We start from the raw sequence: 14,204 nt of genomic DNA on the forward strand, positions 1-14,204 counted from the left end.
TCAAGTAATATTCTGAACATATAAGATATAGTAACATCATTACTTATTCTGTGTACAGTGGAGAAAACATGCAAGTTGACATTTTTCGTTTTAAAATAAAGATAAACTAAACAGTATTTGCCACAAACCGATGTTAAAAAACTTTGCAGTTGTTGGTTGGCATAATACCATCTCTTACAATTTCTCTTCATTAACATTTTATGATACCTTCCTGTTTTTATTTACTTAATTTATTTTTTTACTTTTTATGTGATCGGTACTTCATTTATTTTAGATTTTGGGCTAATATTAGTTTGTTAACCGACTTCCAAATCTCAAAGAAGGAGGTTATCAATTCGGTTGTATGCTTTTTTATTTTTTATTTTTTTTATGTTTGTTACTCTATATCTCCGTCATTCCTGGACCGATTTTGAAAATTAGTTTTTTGATTGTATGTATATGCATACAGATTGGTTCCGTTTTTGTCAAAACCCAGTTCTGATGATGGGATCCATGAGGAATCGAGGGAACTCCTCAAATTTTAAACGCATACATATAGTGATTTTTGGGTTTTTATCATCAAATTAAGCATACACATTCAAAAAAGTGACATTTGATGAAGTGCAACTGCTGATGATGATCAGAACGGAACTCTTCAACGACGCATAGTTCACGTTTGGCGATTTGTCGTCTTCGTTATGTTTGTTAAGCAAGTCAAGTTTTTAAGCCACATTTTTGTCAAGCTCGAGTTCTGATGATGGGATCCATGAGGAATTGAGGGAACTCCTCAAATCTTAAAGGCATGCGTATAGACATTTTTGTATTTTCATCAGAAAATCAAGGATTTTCATTAAAAACTGGCGCATTTGATGAAGTGGAACTGCTGATGATGACCAGAACAGAACTCTTCAACCACGCATAGTTCACGTTTGGCGATTTTTCCTCTTCGTTATGTTTGTTAAGCAAGTCAAGTTTTAAAGCCACATTTTTGTCAAGCTCGAGTTCTAATGATGGGATCTATAAGGAATCGAGGGAACTCCTCAAATATTAAAGGCATAAGTATAGATTTTTTTTGTATTTTCATCATAAAATCAAGCATTTACATTAAAAACTGTCGCATTTGATGAAGTGGAACTGCTGATGATGACCAGAACAAAACTCTTCAACGACGCATAGTACACGTTTGGTGATTTCTAATTTCGATTTTGACTTGGACTGCGACCCGGACTCGGACCCAGAACCGGACTCATACCCGGATCCGGTTCGGACCCGGACTCGGACCCGGACTTGGAATCGAACTCGGACCCGGACTCGGACTCGGACACGGACTCGGACTAGGACCCGGACTCGGACTCGGACCCGGACTCGGAACCGGACTCGGAACCGGACTCGGACTCGGACCCGGACACGGACTCGGACACGGATTCGGACCCGGACTCGGACTCAGACTCGGACCCGGACTCGGACCCGGACCTTGACCCGGAAAACCACTATAATATATATTATATTATAATTATTATTATTACACGTAAATTTGTTCACGAAGAAACCGTGTACCGACTCTTCATGCCATTATATTTTTAATTTGCTGTTATTCTCTACAAATCGACACTAAAAGTATCAAAATATCAAAATATGGAGTTCCGTTTGAGAAAGAAGCAAAACAATTTTGTCTTTGACAGTAATTGAATTATTGTGTGATTTTGAAAGCTAGACAATTCAAGATTTATATTTTTACTCACAAAGACAACACAGAAATTCAATCTCAAATGTAAACCTTCGAACAATTTCCATACATTGACGACATCACTCAAAATTCTTCTTCAAGTCAGATGCCCGCTGGGGCTGCACCGGAGCACACGTATAATTCTTCAAATAAAAATGACAGCTTGATTTGACATTAAATCATATACGCACACGAGAAAGTATACCAGTAGATAAATTGTATTTCAAAAAATAGGGTACATAAATATCAGCTCGCGTCTCCTTTAAATTTGATTTGCTGTTATTTACGGGTCATAATGGTTGAAAACCTCAGTAAACTATCTTAAAACAATACGATTACAGTCGAATTTAAGTATTATGTTCCTTCAAATCAAAACTCGCTTAAAATGAAAAAAGTTTAAAGACTCATCCTTTACTGATTGGGATTAATTTTCATTTTGCGTCATTTTAAAAACGTATTTGACTTCTGTACGTCAATTAATTTTGATGACAATTGTAATCTTGTAATATATTATAGAACTTTTATCTTAAAATATTGCCTATTAACAGGAAGCGTTATGTAATTCGTATAAGTAATACCTGAATAGTGATGGGTAGGACATCAATTTAAAATGAGTTTGTATGAGTACCTCATTTTCTAAAATGAGGTGTTACAATGTCTTACTTCAAATGAGGTGAGGTACTAGCATATATTCAGCGTCGACTATTCCATTAACTCCAACGGCGACAAAAATATTTAATGTATATACATATTTATGTATTCATCACTTCCTTTATAAATAAATAAGTAGTAATATTTAATTGGAGTGCAATTCTGGAGGTTAAGAATAGAACTTTTAGGAGAAAGATAATTTTAGAATCAAACTAAGAACATAAAGTACCTAACTTAATTTGCTGCTTTTATGAAACTTGTTCTAATGTAGCTCTTTTTTATTGTTAGATTGTTTAGACTTCCTCCTTGCTACTTGATATAATTTTAAGTATAATAATCACTAGCGACCCGCCCCGGCTTCGCACGGGTTAGCAAATTATACACCTAAACCTTCCTCAAGAATCACTCTTTTGATAGGTGAAAACCACATGAAAATCCGTCCAGTAGTTTTTAAGTTTATCGCGAACATACAAACAAACCCACAAACAGACAGACGCGGCGGGGGACTTTGTTTTATAATATGTAGTGATATATTTCATAAGTACCTATTAACCATAAAACTACCACATTTTTAACAAACTAAGGAGAACAAATTCAATATTTTCACTAGTCATTATTATATAGAAGTGACTAACTTACCACCTCAGATAATTTAACAGTAATATCATCAATATGATAATAAACAAAGCACCATTCGCGCCTGCCGCACCGGCTACATTTACACTTCATTTTTTCATGCAAAGGGCACCAAGGAAGATCCGCGGGTATATTTACTGGCAAAAACTATGTCCATATTTTGTTATGATTATAAGAATTATCACTAGGTATTAGGTATTAGAGAACTAAAATTAGCTAGGTAGTGAACGAAGTACGAACAAAATAAATATAAATATGTCATAATCATAACTTGACAGTTCCAAGTCGTTTACAAAGAATGTTAATAAAAAGTATTGCAAATTCAAATCGGTATAATTTACATCTACATTTTTATTTTACCTATGAAAATTATACTTACTTTTTATTTAATAAACTTTAAACTTATTGAAATTATCATAAATTGTGTACGCTACCGTATTATATTTCAATAATATTTTAGTTACTTAAGGGATTTCTGTTTCTAAGCAAGCTTCGTAAATGCCCGCCTGGTATACAAAGGGCGTAACGCGAACCAAGTTCGTCATGTTGCCTCCCTGTCACACTTACGTACGAATTTACAAGTGCGACAGAGAAGCAACACGTCGAAATTCGTTTTGAGACTGATTTCTCGCGCCATTTTGACACGTAAGTTAGGATCAAAAAGGCGTAAGATGTATGAAAGCTTGCAGCGCTTACGCTTGTTGTCTTTCGTGTTTAATTTTTAACGTATTTTCGGTGGTGACGCGAGGCGATATTGAAGTACGGCGCGTGTCTGTCTCACTCCCTCTTTGGGTATTTCTAATTCATTGTTTCATTTTGAAAGGATTTCTGAGGTGTTCATGTCACAGAGAGGCGGTGAGCGGTACAAACTCAATGCTTTTCTCGGTGGACTTTTTGTCGTTGCAATAAGGTTTGTAGTTCGGCAGTTGACAGTGTGGACCATTACGTCCATTACTCGTTTCTTCATTTGAGTTTTGAGTGTCGGCGAGCGGGCGAGCACCTCGAGCGCCTCGCGCGATCCAGGGACTCTCTTGCGAGGTTATGAGGAGCGTATGAGTTTTGAAGGTCGCGAGTGAAATTGAAAGGATAAGAGTTTTTTTTAATTTGAAGTGTGTGAATGATTTGTGTGGCAAGAGGTGTTTGTGATGCGCGCGAGTAAATGAGTAAAATGAATAGAGGAGTGATGTAAGACATTTTTGCGGTATGAAGTACTGCGACAAATTAACAAAATGAGTGGTACAAATGAGGTGCCTCACGAGTGAGCGACTCAACACTATACCTGAAAGTCTTGTACCTAGATCTGTAATACCATGGATTGCGACGAATAAATGATTATGATTATGCCGTTCGTTCCGTCTATATGTATAATGCGTGTACGTGCTGTTCTCTGAAAATCTTCAAGAAAAAATAACGGCTAGACCAGCACGAAGTACTAGCGAGTTTTTGCGGCTTTGGAGACCGAGATAAAGCTTACAGGCCAATACCGCTGTGGCCTGGTTATTGTTATGTATACCTATGTATCGAATGTTTTAAAAAAAAATTACTATAAAAAGCAATGTTTTATTTCGATTAGGTCTACATTTTGTGCATATTGTATATCTGAAGTATTTTCGTACTAAACTTGAAACTTTCGTTGAAACTAAATAAAATAATTATTCCTAATATACAGTCACCTGCAATTTATGTTACACAACACACAACGAAGGCCGCAAAAATATCTGACACGATCTTATTTGTAGAACCATAAGAGCATGTCATATATTTTTGCGGCCTTCGAAGAGTAGGTACCGGTCATTATCACCAACTTTGCCCGCATTTAAAAAAAAACACGAATTTCTCAAAAAAAAAAACAAATACTTTTTTTGCTCAGCACGTCCATTGTGATCAAACGCATCAGTTTATTTGAAAAAAAAATATTTTTATCGTGTTTTTACCCATTTTTTTGCGTTTTAGAGGGTGGGCAAAGATATCCGGAGTTTTCGCCAACATTGCCCACGTCAATTTGGTATTCAAATACAGCTCGTATGATGATGATGTCTAAGGATCACTGGTTTTGGGCAATCCTACCATTCCCTGTTAATAACTTAGCGATAAGTGTAAAAACTTGTAAATAAATTTGCTGGGCAATGTTGCCTACCCGTTTTTGCTCATTTCCATATAAGGCTCGCCTAAGCATTTTACAAAGGCTAGGGTTGTCACTTTTGAGAAAATCTGTTACAATAGTTTAATGGCCAAAAATATGATTTTTGCTGTGTTTTTCATTAGTTAACGGGATAAAACATCTAAGTAAAGGATAATAAGACAAATTAAATACAGTATATATTTATAAACTTACTTTAGTGTACAAACATAACCTTATTTTACATGCGAAGTTGGGTAAATTAGATGAAAGTGACAACCCTAATCCGTTTTTGGTGGTGGGCAATGTTGGTATGGATGCCAAATCACCGGATTACTTTGCCCACCGCTAAAACTCGCTAAAAATTACAAATTAAAGATATCTTATTGATACTGTTTTAACACCCCCTGGCACTGATTAAAATAACCGACTTGGTTTCACATTACATCTCAAAACTTTTTGAAGTGAAAATTTCTTTAGCGGCGTGTAATAGTGCCCTTGCGGCCTATTTGCTGAATAAATGTTGAAGTTTGAAGTTTGCATGCCAAGTTTCGTGCTTTCTGCCGGATGGGACAGGATTTAGGATGGGTCAGACCAGGACCGCATTTTTGCAGGTTCATCTTTTATTAGCCAGACTCTACCTCCATACTAAATCGAGCTAAGGAGTCGCACTATAAAGAAATATTGAACATTTTCTTTCAAGTTGATATACAGGGTGTCCATGCATTAGGGTATTTATATTCAATATTCAATAATTTATTCATAAAATCAATACAATTTTACACGTCAATGGTATTTAGAACCAGTATACAAAGTATCATAACAAATTACGATTTTTTTACTTTGGAGCAACCTGTATGTGTTAGTAGCTCCTGAGGTAATAAATAGTATGACTAGATTTTGCCCTGTGCGCGGGGCCCGAGGGCCCCGCGGTCTTCTTGTAGTTTGTTGTTGGTGCTGTTGTTTTTGTTGTAGTAGTAGTAGTAGTAGTTTGTTTTCCAAAGGGAAAAAGAAATAAAGTTGTACTTTTGCTAGGACGAAAAGATCCGCGTGAAAGCACTACATTCGATTGATCGAGAGACTGCGCGAGCAACAGTGTTGAATTTCTCTCCTGTTAATTTTATTCATAATCAGTGTACAAATTAGTTTGCGCCTCACGTGTTATACATCGTTTTGTAGCCGCTATTACGAACTTTAAATTGACGTTAAGTGCATTGTGTAACTCTCAAAGAAACGTGAGTAATAAGTGAAATTGTTTTAAAATAAATAATCCTACCGTCAAGTAACTTACTAGCGCAACGCTAGCTTGAGCCCGCGCATGAGTCATCACCAGCCGTCAACGCGCCGCTGCGAGAGCGTTGGATGCTTTACATTGCTACTTTTCTCTACATTGCTGCTTTAGCCATTGCTTGATCTTATACTACTGTTTAAAGCATATATAATCGAATTGCTAACTGAAATGCCGCCCACTCGTGTTGCTGCGATGAAAAAAAATTGCTCAGTATGCTCAGCGGAGATAAAATCGAGTGAGTTTTTGAAATGTAATAAATGTAAAAAAATTTTTGAACTGAACTGTACAAATGTGACATACGCCCGCTTTCGATTAATGACAACTAGTAATAAACAAACATGGAAATGTTCTAAATGTGTTGTACTTCCATCTAACTCACCAAGCAATCAAGTCACACCAACGTCACCAAAACAGAAAAAAGAATCACATATTATAGATTCCCCGCAAGCGACCACTTCAGGCACAATCAGTAAAGAAAAATGTGTTACTTTGTCGCCTTCTAGGGATGGCGCCTCTATTAGCTCACCAAAAGATTCAACATCATTTAATTCATTAGATTCAACCCAATCAAGTGAATCAAGTCAAAACGATAGTTCAAGAAGCCTACCAAATTTTACTCAACTTTCACAGATATGTGACTTGAAAGATCAAATTGATACCCTAAACACACAACTTAGTAGCGCAAACGAAGAGATTTATAATCTAAATGCCGAAGTAACTAGACTAACTAAGGTTCAAACAGAAATGGAAAGGCAAATCTCAGCCCTCAAGAACCTTCTGGATAGTAATGATGCAAAACAGAAGAAATCAACTCCCAAATCAGCTAAGAAAAAAACAAAAGATGACTCTAACAAAACTTCCATTGACCCACTGATAATTTCGACGGAAAATACTGAGATCAGTGTTCAAATTCCAGTAAATTTACCAAATGTTGTACAGGATGATCAAAAATCAGTTACGGAATTAATTGAACATCAGGAATTTTCTCAAAATCAACGAACACAGCCAACAATATTTGTATGCGGCGGTCAACAATGCATCGGAGTAGGCCCTAGGCTTCACCAAATGCAGCAGGAGAGTAATCTTGTAAATTACAAAATTAGTGCCTTCGTTAAACCCGGCGCGTCTACGAGATCTATATTAGAGACTATTAGCAACCATAAGTATATCGAGGGTGATAAAATTGTACTGTCAATAGGTGAGCATGATTCAAATCCAATGGATATTTTCTGTTATTTGCGAGATGCACTGACAATTTTAAAAAAATACCCTGTCTTCTTACTAAGTGTTGGAAGAAATAGAGACATTGATGTAAATAACCTAAGTTATATGCTAAAGTGTAGTTGTGCAAAAATGGAAAATGTAATATTTATAGATAGTTTCACTGAGTTAGGAAATAATTTAAATAACAAACGATATTTGAGAGAAACATGTACGAAAATACACCTGAAAATTGACCAAATAGATTTCAAAAATGCATATTATAACTATGTAAGTGTAAATATAGTAAGTGAAAACGAGTCTGTGATGTGCTCAGGCTCCCAGACTCAACTTGTCCACAATGGAGCACACTCAAAAAATTCTGAAATGTGCTTAAGGTCAGATAAACCTCTACCACGTAAAGGCACAATACCGTACTACTTTTTTCGCACCAAGAGTGCAGTATAGCAGTACTCAGAATGAAATACTAATAAGTGTCCCTAATGAAGGTAATCTGCGCATTTTCCATCAAAATGTGCAAGGTTTAAAGTCTAAGGTTAGTCAAATAGAAATCTTTGCTGATTCGGACAAAATTGATGTCTTATGTTTTTCGGAATCATTCCTAAAAAGACATGAGGCATCTATTTTACAAATCGAGGAATACAAAATGGCCTCATATTTCTGTAGAACACAAAAGACACGTGGAGGAGTTTGTATTTATGTTAAAAACTCTATAACGTCTCATAATTTACAGTGGGTTTCGGATATGTCTATCGAACAGCATTTTGAAACCTGTGGAATTCTTGTACCTGAACTTAACCTTGTTATTGTATGTGTGTATCGAAGTCCAAACAGCGATATTGAAATATTTATGAAGAACTTCGAAACTCTACTTGGTAAGTTAACACTTCGGATTAGACATTTGAAGCGAAAGCTAGTTGTTGCAGGGGATTTCAATATTAACTTATTAAATAATGATACAGCTCAAAGAACGTTTCTCACGACTATAAGTAAATTTAATCTTTGTCACACAATAAAGGAACCAACCCGAATTAATGCTCAGTCTCAGACATGCATTGATAATATTTTAACCAATTGCTCTAAATATAGTGCTAACGTATTGAATTTGGGAATATCAGACCATACTGGCCAAATAATTATAATACCAACTAGTCTTAGTTTTAAAGAAAAACATTGGCATAAGAAAATTCGGAGAATAGATTACTATTTAGAAATATTTTTAAAATATTTACAGCAAATGAATTTTACGAGTATTTACATGGAGTCAGATCCAAACGCCGCTTATAACGAATTCATAAACGCATTTACAATGATATTTAACCTCTGCGTGCCACTTGAGAGTGTAAAAATTTATCATAGAAAGAGGCAAAATTGGAAATCGCGAGGCATCTTAAAGTCTAGTAGAAACAAACGTAAAATGTATTTAGGAATACAGAAAAATAAGCGAGATGACAGTAAATTATACAGCTATAAAAAATATTGTAAAATTTTGAAGAGAGTTATAAACCTATCAAAAATTATAACAAATGATAATTATATTGAAACAAGTGTTAATAAAGCTAAAGCTACTTGGAGCTTAATTAAAAAACATACAACTACTACAAATTCAATACCAACTATGATATCTGAAATCCACGCTGGTGGGGTAAACTTATCAAATGCTTCGGATATAGCAGAAGCATTTAACGCATATTTTATAAATCAAAACGTACACAGCTCTTTTCAATCACCAAAATATAATTCATCTCAAATAAACACTACAAATAGCATATTCTTAGCTCCCGTAGACATTTACGAAGTTAAAAGAATTGTTAGACAATTAAAGAATAAAAAGAGTACAGGTTATGACTGCATACCTATTACACTCATTAAGTCGTGCATAGACCACATTGCTGAACCTCTTGTCTATATTATAAATTTGACACTTGAATCTGGCATATTTCCCAATCAACTGAAAAAAGCGCTGATTAAACCGCTATACAAAAAAGGCAACCAAACTGATATGGGAAATTATAGACCCATAGCATTACTGCCTGCTTTTTCTAAGGTATTCGAAAAAGCTATTTATGAAAGACTAAGCAAGTTCCTCAATAAAAATGGCATTTTAAGCTCATCCCAATTTGGATTTCAAAAAGGGAAATCGACCTCTCTGGCTGTGTTTAAGTTATTTAAGCAAATCTGGGATAACGTAAATGAGCGTAAACCATGCGTTTCCTTATTAATCGATATGTCAAAAGCCTTTGACTGTGTGCTACATAACGTACTTTTACAGCAACTAGAACACATTGGAGTTAGAGGGAACGCATTGCAGCTATTCAAAAGCTATTTAACCAACAGAGACCAAGCTGTGGTTATCGAACATTATGATAGGCAAAACAAAACAATTGAACACAAACAATCTACCTTTCAAAAGGTTTTACTGGGGGTACCTCAGGGAAGCGTATTAGGTCCACTTCTTTTTCTTATTTACTTAAACGAACTTCCAATCCAAATTGAAGAACCATGTGTGATGTTTGCAGATGACGCGACTATATTATTTTCAAGTGAAAACAGGGACACAGATATGAACGATAATATTAAGCGCAGCCTTAGAACAATTCTAGATTGGCTTGAGACTCTAAATCTTAAAGTGAATCTAAGTAAAACGAAGCTGATTCAATTTAGGCATTATAAAACTCCACCAATTCCTTTAGATATATCTGACGCAGGGACTCCTATTGAGGAAATTACAAATGCTAGCTTTCTAGGTGTTAAAATAGACTCTCACTTAAATTGGAAGACTCATATTGAGTACATAAACAGCAAGATTTCAAGTAGTTGTTATGCCTTATCAATACTTTCACAAACATGTTCCGAAACTGTAGTAGTAAATGCTTATTACGGAAATGTGTATCCACTACTTACATATGGAGTTATCTATTGGGGTAATTCTGTCGATGTACAAAAAACATTTAAACTACAAAAAAAATGCTTAAAAACTGTATATCGTATGCGCACTGAGGAATCGCTTCGTAACGTGTTTAGAGAAAAACGTCTTTTAACTTTGACATGTATTTACATCCTAGAGCTATGTTTATTCATAAAAAGTCAAGCTGCATATTTTGTAAATAAGTCTTCATTAAAAAGCAATATACGAGACCAGTACAAATATGATCTTTACCTTCCAAGGGTTAACAACTCTATGTACAAAAAGAGCAGTTTTGTTATGGCCATCCGTATTTTCAACCATCTCCCTCTAGACATGAAAGCGCTAGACGGAATTATGTTCAAACGGAGGCTCAAGAACTGGCTAATAGATAAAGTATTTTATGATGTCAACGAATTTTTTGCAAGTTAACAGATAACAATATTAGTATTATAAGCTTAGTTTTAAGATAGGTAGGTTGCCTACCATAATTGTACGCCCTAGCAGGCAACTGTTGATACTTATTACTTTTGTACATTACCACCTTTGTATGTACACAGTTATACAATAAACATTTATTCTATTCTATTCTATTCTATTCTATTCTATTCTATTCCCGCAGCTCGGCCTGGCCTCGCGTGCTTGGGAACTCGTAAGGGACGCTCCGGGCCTTCGGCCCTACGCGGAGCTCGGCCTTCGTCCTTCGCTGGGTTTCGAAGCTCAGCGTCGGGCCTTCGGCCCGCCGCTTCGCTTATTAAAACAGTTGGGAGGGTTGGTTTTGCTTCGGGGCTTAAGCGGGAAGTTGGAGCTTAAACACGACCCAATAGGAAAAGTGTCTTAGACAAGCGAAACGGCGGGCCGAAGGCCGAAGGCCGTAGGCCAACTTCCCCCTCTCGTGTGACGCTTCGGGCCTTCGGCCCTACGCGGAGCTCGGCCTTCGGCCTTCGCGAGCCTCGACGCTTCGCCGTCGGGCCTTCGGCCCGCCGGCTTCGCTTATCAAGACAGTTGACTTTGTAGAACCCTTGGGGGAACTGCATTCACGCAGCTCGGCCTTCGGCCTCGCGTTTTGGGAGTCGGGGTGGAGGCTCCGGGCCTTCGGCCCTCCGCCGGGGTCGGCCTTCGGCCTCCCGGCCTGAAGCTCGTCCTTCGGGCTCGCTTAACACACTTTTTGTATAGGATTTTGCTTTGTTCGTCATTCCCGCAGCTCGGCCTTCGGCCTCGCCCAAAATTATTGGGGGCGGGGCACGCTTGGATATTCGGGGTGAAGCTCCGGGCCTGACGGCCCTACGCGGGGTCGGCCTTCGGCCTCCCGGCCTGAAGCTCGCCCTTCGGGCTCGCTTAACCTACTTGGAAATTTGAATTTTGCCCTTGTCGCCCGCCATTTTGGATTTTTCCAAAAAATTTTTTTACATGGTAATGCTGGGCCCCCTAGCTCGCCGCATGCCAAATCTCAGCGCACTCGGACCAACTTGAAAAATTAAAAAAAAAAGTCGGCCATTTTGAATTTTTTTTAATGCAGTTTGATTTGTTTCGGGGCCCTCTATGACATTTGGTCGAGCACCCCCCACCTACCTCGCACCGTTTAAAAGTTGCCATACAAAATTAAAATAACCATTATTTCCGCCATCTTGGATTTTTTCCAAAAATTTTTTTTTTCATTGGAATCTAGAGGCTTCTATCTCTCGCCATGCCAAATCTCAGCGCGCTCGGACCAACTTGAAAAAAAAAAAAAAAGTCGGCCCGTTTGAAAATTTTTAAATGCAGTTTATTTTGTCTCGGGGCCCTCTATGACATTTGGTCGAGCACCCCCCACCTATCTCGCACCGTTTAAAAGTTGCCATACAAAATAAAAGGGGCCATTTTTTCCGCCATCTTGGATTTTTTCGAAATTTTTTTTCCCATACGAATCTAGAGGACCCCGAGATTCCGTGACCAAAATTTCAGCGCGCTAGGACAAACTTGAAAAAATTAAAAAAAAAAGTCAGCCATTTTGAAAAAAAAATGGCGGCGTCAAAAACTGCCAGGGTCCCTCTATGACATTTGGTCGAGCACCCCCCACCTACCTCCCACCGTTTGGCCGGGCCGTCGAACATTTTTCTGACCGGAAGCGGTAGGCCAAAAGTCGGAATTTTCTGAAGTCACGAGACCGCCCTCTATACGACCGTACCAAAGTCTAACACCCCACGAACCTCCTTCTGGGAGAACAATCATGTCAATTAATCAGTCGTGTTGCAGCTTTAAATAAGATTAATTATTAATTATTAAATTATTAAATTAAATTAAATTAATTAAAACTTTCTTCGACCGTTTTGATTATCTTTTTTATTTATGACATTAATAAGATTCTGACTTTTGACAAATGTCATCATTGCCGCACATTTTCAAACAAATTGTCAAAAGCACTGCCAATGATTAATACAGTATGTTTCTTTTTGTTGTCGATTATTGGAATTAACTTTTGTTTGATAATTTAATGTTTTATCTTTTGTTCTAATTAAAAAGAAATTACCGTTAGAGCATTTCTGAGAAGTAACCCTATGTGGGATTTCAGGGTTTGTCCAATGGCTAAGGTCACCCTGTATTTAAAAACGTAAACGTTAAAGTTTTTGGGATATATGTATAGTAGACTATTTATACTCCACATTGATACCATAAGAAGTTAATAAAACTGCCTGAAAGTTAGAGAGGACTATGGAGGAGATTACTGTTTACTAGCTTTTGACTTAACTCCTGGCCCCTGTTTCACCAACGTGACAGGTGCGACGAATTGTAAAATCACTGTTGCTGACGTCACAGGCATCCATGAACTACGGTTACCGCTTACCATCGGGCGGGCCGTATTCCTGTTTGCCACCATCATTGTATTATTAAAAAAAAACTTTATGATATCGGAAAAAAAACAGATATTTCTCTTGCTAAGTTTATGACAATTGTCACAGAAACACTGCAATTGTCACGAAATTCCGACATATAACTCATTACCTGTCAAGAATTACCTACAATTCTTCTAGATCTTTGACAATTGTCAGAAACTTCACAGGAGAAATATCTGTTTTTTCCGATATAATAAAGTTTTTTTTAAATAATACAATGATGGTGGCAAACAGGAATACGGCCCGCCCGATGGTAAGTGGTAATCGTAGCCCATGGATGCCTGTGACGTCAGCGATAGTGATTTTACAATTCGTCGCACCTGTCACCGATGTGAAATTGGGGCCTGGCCTCTATTTCACTACGGTGGCAGGTGCGACACTTGTCGACATCACAGTTGGTACTGACGTTACAGGCCTCCATAGGCTACGGTAACCGCTTACCATCAGACGGGCGGTGTGCTTGTTTGCCACCAACATGTTAATAAAATAAAAACTCCATTATATCGCCAAATACTAAGTACTTATTTTGCGAAGCTAATGACAATTGTCACTAGAAACACGACAATTGTCGGTAATTCTTGACAGCAAATGAGTTCTGTGTAACACTATATGTGTAAAATGAATATAGGCGTGGAATCGAATGTATTTGCAGCCAACAAAATGCCAATGTTTGTTCAGCTACCTGTTCACCTGTTTAAATTGCTTATTATCAATTTAGATCCGGATTTTAAACCTGGCTGACATCGGATAGCCATTTATATTGATGTCAATGGTGTTGGTGAATATTTTAATTCATTCGGGCG

The sequence above is a fragment of the Cydia splendana genome, chromosome 6 (genome assembly GCF_910591565.1).
Source record: "Cydia splendana chromosome 6, ilCydSple1.2, whole genome shotgun sequence".
In the NCBI taxonomy this organism is placed as follows: domain Eukaryota; kingdom Metazoa; phylum Arthropoda; class Insecta; order Lepidoptera; family Tortricidae; genus Cydia; species Cydia splendana.